The 14,923-nt window shown below is 38.3% G+C and overlaps 1 protein-coding gene across 14 annotated transcripts in view; it reads left to right on the top strand.

Moving 5' to 3' along the window:
* The window catches only part of ZNF385B (zinc finger protein 385B), a 436,659-nt gene that overhangs the window by 334,941 nt on the left and 86,795 nt on the right, over positions 1 to 14,923 (top strand). Inside the window, exon 1 of one of the 14 annotated variants that reach the window (XM_067026407.1) lies at positions 6,441 to 6,461. The exons of the other annotated variants lie outside the window; for them this stretch is intronic. The gene's annotated coding sequence lies outside the window, so the exon portion shown is untranslated. Of the gene's footprint in view, positions 1 to 6,440; positions 6,462 to 14,923 lie in introns of those variants that run through there. 14 annotated transcript variants of the gene reach the window in all.

Raw genomic sequence — 14,923 nt, 5'->3', positions numbered from 1 at the left:
TACTTTAAAAAAAAAAAAAAATTTTAACATGGGCAACAGCTTTTGAATAGTTTTGAAATGTCTGGTTAATATTTAAGCTAAGGAAACCTCTTTTCTCTACCAAGGTGGGAGTAGAGGACACTGGCAGAGCAAATATTAACTTTGTTTCTTTAAATTGGGGGAGTGTCTGCGAGAAAAATATCTTTTTAAAAGGACCGTTAAGTAAACCAGTATTCTTCTTTTCTTTCCCCATCTTTGGTTCTTAAATGTAAACAGCCTAGACACTGAATGCAAAAACTGAAATTCTCTGAAACTAGGGGGCAAAACATTTGGTGTCCTGGAGCTAGAATTTATAGCAGCAGCTGGGTGTGCTGACCTCCTGAGTTGTTGTATGCAGTCCCTGCAGTCTGGCCCTTCCTGTGAGCTGTCCCCTTAAGGCCCTGCTTCTTTGATCTGTTCCAGTAGAAAGTCAGTTGCCATTGCTTGGAAAAATGTGTCTTTTCAGATAGCATTTTTGTTGCACTTCTGATAGAACTTTGGTATAAAAGCCACCAACAGAAATGTGTGTACCTCCTCCTGTGAAGCTATTTGAATTTGTTATATTGTATGGTTAAAAGCATAGTTTGAATGAATTTTGGTTCTCTCTTTTTTTCCCCATTGGGAATACTAAAACAATTATTTAAAATTAGGTGTTGTAATCAATCTGCTGCTGCTCTTTAAAAGGGAAAGAATGTTGGCTCTTGGCCACATTAGATTTTCTCTTTCATTTAATTTCTTCCAGTATTCATATTAATAAAACCATTAAAATTAAAATCTCATTTAAAAATGAATACTTCTAAATTTCAGTCTATATACAAAAAGAAAACAGACTAAATACTAATCTACTTAAATTTTTAAAGATAAAGACTTCAGTGTATGATTCTTGAACATCTTTGATTGTACAGACAAGTATTTGAAATAGTGTCTCTGGGCAATGAGCTCTAAATTTTATTCCTACCATCAGTCAGGTACCATGCTGGATTAAGTTCTCCTAATCCCATTTTTCTCATATAAGATGAAGGGTGGATTCCTAAATTATGTTTACTGCTAAAATTTTATGAACTATAGTTCCTCTAGAAATATTCAGCAGTTTGAGAAACATAGTTCTCTTTCCAAGGAACGTCTGTAGTTTTAAGAAGGTTTCTAAAATAAGTCATACTGCCATTATGTCCCTAGCATGCTGTAAAGGGAGAGCAAAGAGTTCCTCTGAAACCAAAAGAGGCGTCAGATTTCAAGAAAGCATCTTGACGCCATAGACAGGAGTCACTGGGCAAATGTAGCTCAGGACCATCTCCCTAGTCTTTTTGCCAGAAAATTTCGTCAGGCTCCTGACCTCCCAATCCAGTCTCGACCTCAGACAATTTTAGTAAAGCCCTGTCTGGAGATAATTTGGGCTTCTCTAAAGACTTAGTAATTTAGGAACTAAGCACATGACATTCCCTTTTGATAAGTTAGGTGTATTAAAAACTATTCAAAAAACATGACAAAGCATTTGTCAGAACTCTGTTTTCTCTTCTTTGAGTTTCCTTCTTTTCACTGGCATGCTTAATAATATTGGGTTACAAGTGAAGAAAACTGTAACAGAGAAAAACTTAATTAAATTCAGCTTAAAGAAGACAATTGGTTCTTAAGGCTTTTTTGTGAACCAATTATCTTCTTTACTTAAATTCTGAAATTCTCAGATTTTTCAATGCTGCTTTAAAAAAAGGATTGCAGCTAATGAAGTATGTCACATGTTTAATTAAACTGTATTGTACTCTATAGTAAGTAAATCTTACCCATTTTTTCAACATTGAAATATAAGAAACAGTGCATGGACAAAATATTCAGATATAAATGAACCACCACTGGGATATATGTATTCTATTGCTATACATCCAAAAAGTCATTCATTGCATCTTAGTGAAAGATTCATCAATTTGTGTAAAAGCTGGCATATTAGGGATATTCAGGCACAAAACTGCCAATTGTTAAGATTTTACAGACTCAGAGTTCTAGATATACTTTTTTCTCTTTGGCATCCCTGGTTTCTACATCAGTCTCCTCTAGCCACTTATGAAATGCAGCAAGGAAATATCAGCATTAAAGGGAACTTATATTTTCTCACAAATCATTTTGAGCAAAATCAAGCTGGCAGTAGAAAAAAAGAACTTAAGAAAACATATTAAATAAAAAAAAACATATTGATCTTAAAATTACACAAACTTGAGAGTATTTCAAGATGTTCTTCTTGTTGAGGAATTTTGCCTCTATGTGTCAAAGTAGTTTACTAAAGTTAATAACATTGAATATATCACTTTTTAAAAATTTCTATTGAAATGTAACATACAGAAAAGTGCATATAAATATACAGTTGAATGAATGTATACAACCATACACACCTGTGAAACTAGCACTAAGATCTAATAAAAGAACATTTCCGGGCTTCCCTGGTGGCGCAGTGGTTGAGAGTCCGCCTGCCGATGCAGGAGACACGGGTTCGTGCCCTGGTCCGGGAGGATCCCACGTGCCGCGGAGCGGCTAAGCCCGTGAGCCATGGCCGCCGGGCCTGCGCGTCCGGAGCCTGTGCTCCGCAACGGGAGAGGCCACAACAGTGAGAGGCCCGCATACCGCCAAAAAAAAAAAAAAAAAGAACATTTCCAATATCCTAGAAGTCCCTTTCATGCTCCCTTCCAGTCACTGCACCCTAACCTCATCCTACCCTTCCTACAAAAATCGCCATAATCCTAACTAACGGCATAGATTAGTTTTGCCTGATTGTGTACTTTAAATAAATGGTATCATACAGCATGTTGATGTATGTTCCTTTATTTTAGTTATTTTTCTCGACATTACAAGGTTTATTCGTTGTTTCACGTCACCATATACCATTTTTTCTTATTGCTATATTCCATTATGTGAATGTCAGGTTGTGTGAAGATACCAGAATTGTTCCTTCTATTGTTGATTAGTTAATTGGCCAGTTTTCAATTTGGGGCTATTATATATAGTATTGCTATGAACTTTCTCATACAGATCATTTCTGTTAGCTATATACTTGGAAGTAGAATAGCTGAGTTCCATAGAGTAAGTGTATATTCAGTTTTAGTAAACATTGCTAAATCATTTTTCAACATAGTTATACAATTTACACTTGAGATAAGAGCTCTGGTTGCTCCATATCCTTGTCAGCACTTGGTAATCTCTGTCTTTCTTCATTGAAACCATGCTTGTGGGTATGTAGCAATATCTTGTAGGTTAATGCATATCCCTAATGACTAATGAAGTTAGGTGCTTTTTCATATGTTTACAGGCCATTTTAGTATCTACTTTTGTGAAGTGGCCATTCAAGTCATTTGCCCAATTTTCCTACTGTGTTGTCTTTGTCTTACTGATCCGTAGGAGTTCTTTATTCTAGATTCAAGTCCTTTGTCAAAATACATATATTGTGGGGCTTCCCTGGTGGCACAGTGGTTGAGAGTCCGCCTGCCGATGCAGGGGATATGGGTTCGTGCCCTGGTCCGGGAAGATCCCACATGCCACAGAGCGGCTGTGCCCGTGAGCCTGGGCCCGTGAGCCATGGCCGCTGAGCCTGAGCGTCCGGAGCCTGTGCTCCACAACGAGAGAGGCCACAACAGTGAGAGGCCCGCGTACCGCAAAAAAAATAAATAAATAAAAAGAAAAAATAACTACATATATTGTGAATATCATCTCATACTCTCTGGATGGCCTTTTCATTCCCTTGATCATGTCTTATCCTTACATTCGTATTCTTAATAGAGTATATTTGTCATTTTTTTTCTTTTATGATTAGCACTTTTTGTTTCCTATTTAAGAAACCTTTGCTTACTCCAAGGTCACAAAGTTGTTCTGCTTTTCTCTTTATTGTTTACCTTCTGATCCAGAAACACTAAGAACTCCTGAGTGCCTGAACAAGTTTTAAATTTTAATACATTCCATATTTCTATGCTTTTTACTTATGCAGTTCCCTTTACCAATCTCCCATACCCACCTCTCAAAATACTAACCATTCCTCAGGCTTGTCTTAAGAGATAGTTCACCTATGGAAATATTTATGAACCCAGCTCCTAACCAGATCTAATTTCTTTCTCTCTTGAACTTCCTTAAAATTTTGTTGATAATATATGACAACTGACATATCCTGCCTTTTATAAATATTAATGGATTTAACTATTTATGCTCTCCAGGGATATGCCATAGTGTCACAGGGGTAGGAATATTTCATAACTACAGTAATGGAAACTTAATGAACACTTGCTAGGTGTCAGGCACAGGGTTAAGTACTTTGTATAGAAAAATCTCAGTTAGTTCTCCTACCAGTCCTATAATGCAGGTCCTCGTATTTTCCCCAATTTATAGAAAAGAAAATAGAGGTATATAGAAGTAAAATCACTTGTCTAAGGTCATACAACAAGAAAGTAGGGGACCTGAAAGTCATCTGCTTTCTCCTGAATTGGTGCTTTTAATGTGTATAAGACAGCAGCCTGAAAGACATGCCATAGTATCACGGTTATCCCAGACCTCTATGAAAATAAAAAGGATTGATTCATTCTCAAATTGAGGGTAGAAATTATATCTGCCTAGACATTCACAGTACCCATTACTAAATTAAAAGCTCCAAGAGATTTTGCAGAAAAAAAACGATTTCAAACTTCCATGAAACCAACATTTCCTATATGTATTTGATGATAGAATCTTTTCACGTAACAACTTTATAAATAGCCTACTTTTTTGAATGATTGCATGGGCTTTAGAGTCAAACAAACAGGAGTTTGGACCCAGACCCTACCATATATTGTGATCTTAATGTCTCCAAGCCTTACCCTTCTCAACTGTAAAATAGGAATAATAATACAATCCTCATAGAATTGTGTTATAATGTAATAAAATAAGGGACACAAATCACTTAGCACAGTACCTGGCATAGAGTAGAATCTCACTAAATGGTAGTTTTTATTTTCTTATCTTCTCTTAGTAAGTAAAATAAATTCTGTCTGACTCCTGTTACTGTCAGCACTGTGCCTTGTACAGTTGGTCTCCCATAAGTGTTTACTGAATTAAATAATACTATTATTGGGGGAAGGTTATTTTTAGATAAATATATTCTTATAGAGCATTAAAAAAATCTTATATATTTTAGTTATCTCTGCATCAATACTACGTTAAGCTCAAATGAAAGTTTTAATGAATTCCCAGTTGCAAAGGAGATCCAACATTTTAAATCTCTTAGTCTGTTGGTAAAATGTTTCTATCTACAGCTAGAGAATGTATGTAACTGAGGTATTTCCAGATATTCAATTTGGTTACCATGGCATAGTAGTAAAAAGCAGAATTAAGTAGTCAGATTGCCTGGGTTTGAATCCTGACTCCTCCTCATACAAACTGTATGAAATTGGGCTTAACCTCTTGGTGCCTCAGTTTGTTATCTATAAAATGGGGCTAGTAATAGTACCTTGTTCATTGGGTTATTATAAGTATATTTGTATATGTACTTGTACATATACTCATTTAATATACAGAAATGATTATATACTTAAAATATAATATTAACATAAATGATATATGATAAAAATGATATAAATATATAATTTTTTAATATAAATGAGTATATATGGATATGTTATATACTTATATGTGTGTATGCATATGTAATGTGCTTAGGGTAGTACCTGGTATATGCACTATAAAAACGTTATCTCTGTTATTATGTTGTGTGGCCTTTTCAGAAGCACAACCCTTTATCAGTCACATAAACTATTCACCTTTCTCCCACACTTTGCTTCTTGTTTTTCTCACACGGCAGACTGATAAAAATGGAAATAGTGAGGGAAGGGGAGGAGGAGCTGCTGGTTGGTGACTGTCTGGTAAGAGGGAAAGTTACTCCGTATAAGGCGCAACAAAGCTGGAAAAGCAATAAAAAGAGAAATCTGAGTTTAGTGGAAAATCTGAAATGCCACTCATTTTAATTTCTTTAAAGAAATCTTTGGGAGTTCTATAATCGCCATTGTCTCTGCCTAATAGATTCTTATAGTATGTGAAGTTTTTTATTTCAGTACTCACTAAAGCAAACATACATAATAACAGCGTTGGAAGAAACTCCTGCCGCAGGATATGTTGTAGACTGTATGCACATTTGATCTCATTCTGTAAATGCTTCTCCTTGCAGATTTTCTGTGACTTTGGCATACTCTCCTTTCTAAGAATGAGATGTTTTGTTTGTTTGTGTTTTGGTACCTAAAGAAAGCCTCAAAGTTATAACCTAAGGAGACCTTCAAAGGTCTATTCCTTAGGGTCAAGACTACGGCAATCATTTCAAGTGTCACCTGGTCCTCAATGGAGGTTTTATTGTGCTGTATTATGACATAATCCACTGACATAGTAAGGCACCTATTATGTTACAGAGGCAGTTGGCTGAAATAATAGTTTTCTTTATGACCATAGTGGTGAGTTGCCCTTCACATATTGTTGGTTTCATAGCTGTAGATGAATACAACTTGGACTTTACCATCAAAATGAAATTTATGGGAGAAGGTTAATTGCATGCTTATGGGAGAATATACGGACATGTGGAATTTCCGTAACGAGAGTGGTGACTGTAGGTCTTTGGGGTATGCATGTTTTTACATGTGTGTTTAATTTTAGTACAGGGAGTTTGATAAATATATATACATTAACTGATATAAAGCCTTATTTTCAAATAAGGTGGAGACCTATTATGACTCAATTTATTATGACACATTCAAGATTATATCCTATGCTTTGAAACAGAAATACATATAGGAAGTATTTTACATAATATTGCCAAATCCTTGGTACAAACGACAGAGAGTTGGCTCTGTTCCATGAGAACAGCAATGTAATGGGAACATTTTACCACCCTTTGTGTTGAAATACCTACTCATTATATTTTCAATCTTTTTTTTCCTCAGTGAGTCCTTGAGTTTTAGAGAGATTAAGCATTTTCTTTCAGGGTGCAATGCATTTTGGCCCAATTTCTCCTTGTATCTCCCACTGACTTTTGGGCATCCCGAGGTGAGGAGAAATATTCCCCAGAAGCAACAGCAGCAGCAAAATCTGGAAAAGGTGACAGAGGGATCACAGCCCAAACTAACCTGTGGAAAAAGTGCAGTTTATTCCCACTCATTTTCCACTTGCAAAAACGTCCTTTGAAGCAATCAGTTTTGGTGAAGTGATATTAAAAAGCAGGTTTTAAAAGTGAAAACAGCAAGGTTGAGGTGAGGGAATTGATGAAAGCATAGTTGATATATATATATATTTTTAACATCTTTACTGGAGTATAATTGCTTAACAACGGTGTGTTAGTTTCTGCTGTATAACAGAGTGAATCAGTTATACATATACATATGTTCCCATATCTCTTCCCTCTTGCTTCTCCCTCCCTCCCACCCTCCCTATCCCACCCCTCTAGGTAGACACAAAGCAACGAGCTGATCTCCCTGTGCTATGCGGCTGCTTCCCACCAGCTATCTGTTTTACATTTGGTAGTGTATATATGTCCATGCCACTCTCTCACTTCGTCCCAGCTTACCCTTCCCGCTCCCCATGTCCTCAAGTCCATTCTCTATGTCTGCATCTTTATTCCTGTCCTACTCTTAGGTTCTTCATAACCTTTTATTTTTTTTTAGATTCCATATATATGTGCTAGTACACGGTATTTGTTTTTCTCTTTCTGACTTACTTCACTCTGTATGACAGACTCTAGGTCCACCCACCTCACTACAAATAACTCAATTTTGTTTCTTTTATGGCTGAGTAATATTCCATTGTATATATGTGCCACATCTTCCTTATCCATTCATCAGTCAATGGACACTTAGGTTGTTTCCATGTCCTGGCTATTGTACATAGAGCTGCAATGAACGTTGTGGTACATGACTCTTTGGGAATTATGGTTTTCTCATGGTATATGCCCAGTAGTGGGATTTCTGGGTCATACTGTAGTTCTATTTTTAGTTTCTTAAGGACCCTCCATACTGTTCCCCATAGTGCCTGTATCAATTTACATTCCCACCAACAGTGCAAGAGGGTTCCCTTTTCTCCACACTCTCTCCAGCATATATTGTTTGTAGCTTTTTTTGATGATGGCCATTCTGATGGGTGTGAAGTGGTACCTCATTGTAGTTTTCATCTGCATTTCTCTAATGATTAGTGATGTTGAGCATCCTTTCATGTGTTTGTTGGCAATATGTATATCTTCTTTGGAGAAATGTCTATTTAGGTCTTCTGTCCATTTTGGGATTGGGTTGTTTGTTTCTTTGCTATTGAGCTTCATGAGCTGCTTGTATGTTTTGGAGATTAATCCTTTGTCTGTTGCTTCATTTGCAAATATTTTCTCCCATTCAAGGGTTGTCTTTTCATCTTGTTTATGGTTTCGTTTGCTGTGCAAAAGCTTTTAAGTTTCATTAGGTCCCATTTGTTTATTTTTGTTTTTATTTCCGTTTCTCTAGGAGGTGTGTCAAAAAGGATCTTGCCATGATTTATTTCATAGAGTGTTCTGCCTATGGTTTCCTATACGAGTTTTATAGTGTCAGGCCTTACATTTAGGTCTTTAATCCACTTTGAGTTATTTTTGTGTATGGTGTTAGGGAGTGTTCTAATTTCATTCTTTTACATGTAGCTGTCTAGTTTTCCCAGCACCACTTATTGAAGAGGCTGTCTTTTCTCCACTGTAAATTCTTGCCTCCTTTATCAAAAATAAGGTGACCGTATATGTGTGGGTTTATCTCTGGGCTTTCTATCCTGTTCCATTGATCTATATTTCTGTTTTTGTGCCAGTACCATACTGTCTTGATTACTGTACCTTTGTAGTATAGTCTGAAGTCAGGGAGCCTGATTCCTCCAGCTCCGTTTTTCTTTCTCAAGATTGCTTTGGCTATTAGGGTTCTTTTGTGTTTCCATACAAATTGTGCAATTTTTTGTCCTAGTTCTGTGAAAAATGCCATTGGTACTTTGATAGAGATTGCATTGACTCTGTAGATTGCTTTGGGTAGTACAGTCTTTTACACAATGTTAATTCTTCCAATCCAAGAACATGGTACTTCCCTCCATCTGTTGGTATCATCTTTAATTTCTTTCATCAGTGTCTTATAGTTTTCTGCATACAGGTCTTTTGTCTCCTTAGGTAAGTTTATTCCTAGGTATTTTATTCTTTTTGTTGCAATGGTAAATGGGAGTGTTTCCTTAATTTCTCTTTCAGATTTTCCATCATTAGTGTATCGGAATGCAAGAGATTTCTGTGCATTAATTTTGTATCCTGCAACTTTACCAGATTCATTGATTAGCTCTAGTAGTTTTCTGGTAGAGTCATTAGGATTCTCTATGTATATTATCATGTCATCCACAAACAGTGACAGCTTTACTTCTTCTTTTCTGATTTGGATTCCTTTTATTTCTTTTTCTTCTCTGATTGCTGTGGCTAAAACTTCCAAAACTATATTGAATAATAGTGGGGAGAGTGGGCAACCTTGTCTTGTTCCTGATCTTATTGGAAATGCTTTCAGTTTTTCACCATTGAGAATGGTGTCTGCTGTGGGTTTGTCATATATGGCCTTTATTATGTTGAGGAAAGTTCCCTCTATGCCTACTTTCTGGAGGGTTTTTATCATAAATGGGTGTTGAATTCTGTCAAAAGCTTTTTCTGCATCTATTGAGGTGATCGTATTGTGTTTCTCCTTCAATTTGTTAATATGGTGTATCACATTGATTGATTTGCGTATATTGAAGAATCCTTGAATTACTGTGATAAACCCCACTTAATCATGGTGTATGATCCTTTTAATGTGCTCTTGGATTCTGTTTGCTAGTATTTTGTTGAGGATTTTTGCATCTATGTTCATCAGTGACATTGGCCTGTAGTTTTCTTTCTTTGTGACATCTTTGTCTGGTTTTCGTATCAGTGTGATGGTGGTCTCATAGAATGAGTTTGGGAGGGTTTCTCCCTCTGATATATTTTGGAAGAGTTTGAGAAGGATAGGCGTTAGCTCTTCTCTAATTGTTTGCTAGAATTCACCTGTGAAGCCATCTGGTCCTGGGCTTTTGTTTGTTGGAAGATTTTTAATCACAGTTTCAATTTCAGTGCTTGTGATTGGTCTGTTTCTATTTTTTATTTCTTCCTGGTTCAGTCTTGGAAGGTTGTGCATTTCTAAGAATTTGTCCGTTTCTTCCAGGTTGTCCATTGTATTGGCATATAGTTGCTTGTAGTAATCTCTCATGATCATTTGTAATTCTGCAGTGTCAGTGGTTACTTCTCCTTTTTCATTTCCAATTCTATTGATATGAGTCTTCTCACTTTTTTTCTTGATAAGTCTGGCTAATGGTTTATCAATTTTGTTTATCTTCCCAAAGAACCAGCTTTTAGTTTTATTGATCTTTGCAATTGTTTCCTTCATTTCTTTTTCATTTATTTCATGATCTTTATGACATCTTTCCTTCTGCTAACTTTGGGGTTTTCTTGTTCTTCTTTCTATAATTGCTTTAGGTATAAGGTTAGGTTGTTTATTTGAGGTGTTTCTTGTTTCTTGAGGTAGGACTGTATTGCTATTTACTTCCGTCTTAGAACTGCTTTTGCTGCATCCCATAGGTTTTGGGTCATCGTGTTTTCATTGTCATTTGTTTTCTAGGTATTTCCTCTTTGATGTTCCTCTTTCCTCTTGCAAAAAAAGCAAGTAGGAAATAAATAAATAAAATAAAGTTATTAAAACAAAAAATAATTATTAAAAATTAATAAGTAATTAAAAAGAAGAAAAACAATAGAAAGAAAGAAAGAAGACAGCAACCAAACCAAAAACAAATCCACCAATGATAACAAGCGCTGAAAACTATACTAAAAAAAAAAGGACAGACAGACCCCTAGGACAAGTGGTAAAAGCAAAGCTATACAGACAAAATCACACAAGGAAGCATACACATACACTCTCACAAAAAGAGAAAAAGGAAAATATATATTGTTGCTCCCAATGTCTACTGCCTCAATTTTGGGATGATTCATTGTCTATTCAGGTATTCCACAGATGCAGGGCACATCAAGTTGATTGTGGAGAGTTAATCCGCAGCTCCTGAGGCTGCTGAGAGAGATTTCCCTTTCTCTTCTTTGTTCACACAGCTCCCGGGGTTCAGCTTTGGACTTGGACCCGCCTCTGCGTGTAGCTCGCCTGAGGGTGTCTGTTCTTCGCTCAGACAGGACGGGGTTAAAGGAGCAGCTGATTCGGGCGCTCTAGTTCACTCAGGCCACGGGGAGGGAGGGGCAAGGAGTGTGGGGCGAGCCTGCGGCGGCAGAGGCCAGCGTGACGTTGCACCAGCCTAAGCGCACCGTGTGTTCTCCCAGGGAAATTGTCCATGGATCTCAGGACCCTGGCAGTGGCAGGCTGCACAGGCTCCCAGCAGGGGAGGTGTGGAGAGTGACCTGTGCTCGCACACAGGCTTCTTGGTGGCTGCAGCAGCAGCGTTAGCATCTCATGCCCGTCTCTGGGGTCTGTGCTGATAGTCGCGGCTCGCGCCTGTCTCTGGAGCTCGTTTAGGCGGTGCTCTGAATCCCCTCTCCTCACGCACCCCGAAATAATGATCTCTTACCTCTTCAACAGTTCCAGACTTTTTCCCAGACTCCCTCCTGGCTAGCTGTGGTTCAATAGCCCCCTTCTGGCTGTGTTCACACAGCCAATACCTGTCCTCTTCCTGGGATCTGACCTCCGAAGCCCAAGCCTCATCTCCCAGCCCCCGCCCGCCCAGGCTGTTGAGTGCTGGTCGGCACTGATCCTCTGTGTGGGAATCTCTCAGCTTTGCCCTCTGCACCCCTTTTGCTGCGCTCTCCTCTGTGGCTCTGAAGCTCCCCCCCCACCTCCGCCCACCCTCCATCTCCTCCAGTGAAGGGGCTCCTAGTGTGTGGAAACCTTTCCTCCTTCACGGCTTCCTCCCACTGGTGCAGGTCCCGTCCTTATTCTTTTGTCTCTGTTTTTTCTTTTTTCTTTTGCCCTCTCCAGGTATGTGGGGAGTTTCTTGCCTTTTGGGAAGTCTGAGGTCTTCTGCTAGCGTTCAGTGGGTGTTCTGTAGGAGTTGTTCCACATGTAGATGTATTTCTGTTGTATTTGTGGGAAGAAAGGTGATCTCCACGTCTTACTCTTCCGCCATCTTGAAGTTCTCCCCCCATAATTTATATTTATTCAGAAGATCTACCCGTACTTTAAAACAATCTGTGTTTTACATGGCAAATTGTCTGTCATTAAAATGCTAATGAAATTATAAACAGCTGCTAAGTTTTTATGCTAATGAAGGGTGGCAGCTAAGTAGTTGTCAAGCCCTGCCTTTATTAGCCTAGAGATTTGATTGGGTAAGGGGGATCATTGTACATTCTGACCTTTGTTGATGGAGCAATCTGTTTGTCAAGTTCCATGTTGCATTCTATTTGATTTGAGTTGGTTAGTACAAAGTGACTCTTGTAGGCTTTCCAGGGCCATGTGTAACAATGTTATCAGAGCCACCCTTGTGCGCTTAGAGAAAGAATTTTGCTTCCCGTTGGGAGACCTACAATGGCAAAATAATTATATATTTGTTCATCAGAAATGTTAAAAGACAAAATTCAACTGAGTAAAATTTAAAGATCTAATCGGCTTTATTGAACGATTCATGAATCAAGCAGCATCCCCTCCAGTGAACAGGGCTACAGAAAGGGAAGATTCTTAAAGGCAAGACAAGAAAATCATAAACAAAAAGGATTATTTCAGGCTTAGGTAACCTATCTATGGGGGCAGAAGGGGTCTGTGTGGCAGATTACTTCCTCTTCCTTTGGGAGATGGAGATGGCTAACATGACCAATTGCCTCGTTGGTGCTGACCAGAAAATTCCACATTAACTGGTTAGGATAACATTCCTGAGTAGGATTACATTCCTCAGTTGTAACTGCAATTAGGTTAGGTACTAGCACAAGTGACCCCATTTTAGGCCTACTGTTTCTTTTTTAACAGGCAGCTTTAACTATACTGTATGCTTTTGTACTTTAGACTTTTGACAATTATAATAATTGTGAATAGTAAAAGGCCATTGGTCTAATATAAGAAATACCTGTTTTTCAATTTAGCTAAGATTTCTTTTTTTTAATTTTTTTTGGCTGCATTGGGTGTTCATTGCTGCACGCAGACTTTCTCTAGTTGCAGTGAGTGGGGGCTACTCTTCATTGTGGTGCGCAGGCTTCTTATTGCGGTGGCTTCTCTTGTTGCAGAGCACGGGCTCTAGGCGTGCAGGCTTTAGTAGCTGTGGCACACAGGCTCAGTAGTTGTGGCTCACGGGCTCTAGAGTGCAGGCTCAGTAGTTGTGGTGCACGGACTTAGCTGCTCCACAGCATGTGGGATCTTCCCGGACCAGGGATAAAACCCATGTCCCCTGCAGTGGCAGGCAGGTTCTTAACCACTGCGCCACCAGGGAAGTCCCTTAGCTAAGATTTTGAAGCAAAGCTTTTAAGATAAATATTTTAGTAAATGCCTCTGTAACATTTGACATATTGATATAATATATCATCTTGGACCTACAAGCTCTGAAGTTAGCAATGTTAGAAGAATAATGTGTAATTAAATGCAGAGTTGTTATGTGAATGCCAGGCTGAGATCAGAATATTTACTTTGGCATCAGAAAAAAAAAAAAATTTTGACCTATACTTTTGGCTGATTCTCTTTTGCTGAGTCCTACTCTGTATTCCCTGATGGACGGGCTGACCTAAAGACTTGCCATTACAGATAAATGCTTCAGATGCCCTTCTCTTTTTTCATTTTTTAGGATCAATGTAAATGAGATATGACAGTCCATTAAACACTACTGCCAGTAATGTTCTGGAATGATTTGAAATATTATGCAGAGTTTATTAAGGAAATTCATTACCAAAAAATATATCATTGAAGTAGAAATTTTAACTATTCTGAGACACCGTGAAAGAAGACTGGTGGAAATTTTAATAGTCAGAGCATTTTCCCATACTGTTCATTTCTCCTTGAAGCCAGCAGGGGATTTGGGGCATATAATTATTTGTGGTCCTATATAGGCAAGTCAGGAGAAATTGGAACCTTCATACAGTGCTGGTGGTAATGTAAAATGGTTTAGCCATTTTGGAAAACAGTTTGGAAGTTCTCAAAATGTTAAACTGTATGACTACCATATGACCCAACAATCCCCAATTCCACTCTTAGGTATATATGCAAGAGAACTAAAAACATGTTGCCACACAAAAACTAAGAAACGAATGTTCATAGCAGCATGATTCATAATGGCCAAAAAGTGGCAACAACCCAAATGCCAATCTACTGATGAATAAATAAGCCAAAAATTGTATATCTACAATGGAATATTATTCAACTTTAAAAAGAAATAAAATTCTGATACATGCTACAACACGGAGGTGCCTTAAAAACATGACAAGTGGGCTTCCCTGGTGGCGCAGTGGTTGAGAGTCTGCCTGCCGATGCAGGGGACGCAGGTTTGTGGCCCCGGTCCGGGAGGATCCCACATGCCACGGGGCGGCTGGGCCCATGAGTCATGGTCGCTGAGCCTGCGCGTCCGGAGCCTGTGCTCCGCAATGGAAGAGGCCACAACAGTGAGAGGCCCGCGTACCGCAAAAATCAAAACAAAAACAAAAACATGCCAAGTAAAAGAAAACGGTCACCAAAAACCTCATATTGTATGATTTCTTTTAAATGAAATGTCCAGAATAGACATATCTGTAGAGACAGAAAGGAGACTAGTGGTTACCAAGAGCTGGAGGTGTTGGGAAGAATTGGGGATGTCTGCCAGTGGGTATGGAGTTTCTTTTAGGGATCATGAAAATCTAATATTGCCTGTGGTCCTGGTTGCACAACTCTGAATATGCTGAAAATCATTGAATTGTACACTTCAAGTAGGTGAATTT

This window comes from Kogia breviceps, chromosome 2 (genome assembly GCF_026419965.1).
Source record: "Kogia breviceps isolate mKogBre1 chromosome 2, mKogBre1 haplotype 1, whole genome shotgun sequence".
Classification (NCBI taxonomy): Eukaryota; Metazoa; Chordata; class Mammalia; order Artiodactyla; family Physeteridae; genus Kogia; species Kogia breviceps.
The sequence above is the reverse complement of the archived record's forward strand: the minus strand, read 5'-3'. Positions and strand labels throughout refer to the sequence as shown.